This window comes from Diaphorina citri, unplaced genomic scaffold, assembly GCF_000475195.1.
Source record: "Diaphorina citri unplaced genomic scaffold, Diaci psyllid genome assembly version 1.1 scaffold13593, whole genome shotgun sequence".
Taxonomy (NCBI): Eukaryota; Metazoa; Arthropoda; class Insecta; order Hemiptera; family Psyllidae; genus Diaphorina; species Diaphorina citri.
This window is the reverse complement of record NW_007390960.1, coordinates 1-1327: the sequence shown is the minus strand read 5'-3', so window position 1 is coordinate 1327 and position 1327 is coordinate 1. Positions and strand designations below refer to the sequence as shown.

At 26.5% G+C, this 1327-nt stretch overlaps 1 long non-coding RNA gene across 1 annotated transcript; it reads right to left on the bottom strand.

Annotated features, from left to right (window-relative positions):
- Positions 1-323: 323 nt before the first annotated feature.
- LOC113473052 lies at positions 324-1089 on the bottom strand. Its single transcript, XR_003395137.1, has 2 exons — positions 844-1089; positions 324-745 (listed from the first exon to the last, which is right to left on the bottom strand). It is a non-coding gene; the product is annotated as an uncharacterized LOC113473052 (long non-coding RNA).
- Between the last annotated feature and the right edge of the window lie 238 nt (positions 1090-1327).

Here is a 1327-nt window from a genome sequence, read left to right as displayed (position 1 = left end):
GGGCACCAGAGAAAAAATATTTCGTAAAATATTCGTTCTTCTTAAGCGTAGAAAGTGATTTGAAATTTAATATTTGTATTCCCTAAAAAAAAACTAAAAATACTTGATGTATTTAGATCGTAGACGAAAGGAAATTGGTATAGATAAAGTATAACAAAAGAATAATTAATTATTTTAATGGAATAATGAAAAAAAGAGACACCAGAGAAAAAATATTTCGTAAAATATTCGTTCTTCTTAAGCGTAGAAAGTGATTTGAAATTTAATATTTGTATTCCCTAAAAAAACTAAAAATACTTGATGTATTTAGATCGTAGACGAAAGGAAATTGGTATAGATAAAGTATAACAGAAGAATAATTAATTATTTTAATGGAATAATGAAAAAAAAAGAGAAATTTCCTATTTAAAGCCAAAGACATACCTACTTAACTAACTCTTACTTTATCTATGCCCTAGGAATTTAAAGCTCGATTCTTGCCTAATGGAAAATGGAAGTGAATAATCAATGTTGATATTAACTTGAGATTACCAATATTGTAGACTTAAATTTAAAACTAGGTATCTATTCAAATATAAGTGGTAAATATTAAATTTGTTACATATTTATAACTAAAATTTATTGTTTAACACTCGTGTGCAAATAATTCGGGACATTTCCATCCTTAAAGGGATCTTACAGAATTTTTTGAATGTCTTAGAAATCATTGTCTCGAATTTATCTGCACATGAGGGTATTTTAATACCTATAATAAGTTACTTTAAAAAATGTTTCTTTTTAACTACTTCTTTTTTAAGTTCATAGCTCTCTCGAATTTATCTGCACATGAGGGTATTTTAATACCTATAATAAGTTACTTTGAATACTTCTTTTTTTAAGTTCATAGCTCTTTTTTGGCATTAAATAACAACTATTATTTACGTGGGTTTATTTTCACTTTTCATTTTAACCGTAGAAAAGCGTTACAATAATATTATGGTGTAAACGTAATGAGCCCTTCTCCAAAAAAAATAACACAAACAGTTTCAATTCTGTAAATGTATAATTTTATTTTTAAAATTCAAAACCCAGAAATCCTGAATGCAAAGATACATGGGTTTATTTTCACTTTTCATTTTAACCGTAGAAAAGCGTTACAATAATATTATGGTGTAAACGTAATGAGCCCTTCTCCAAAAAAAAATAACACAAACAGTTTCGATTCTGTAAATGTATAATTTTATTTTTAAAATTCAAAACCCTAAATCTCGAGTGCAAAGATACATGCACCTTTAAAAATGCTGATTTTTTAGGGAGTTTTGGAGGTTTTTTGAATCCATATTTGGAG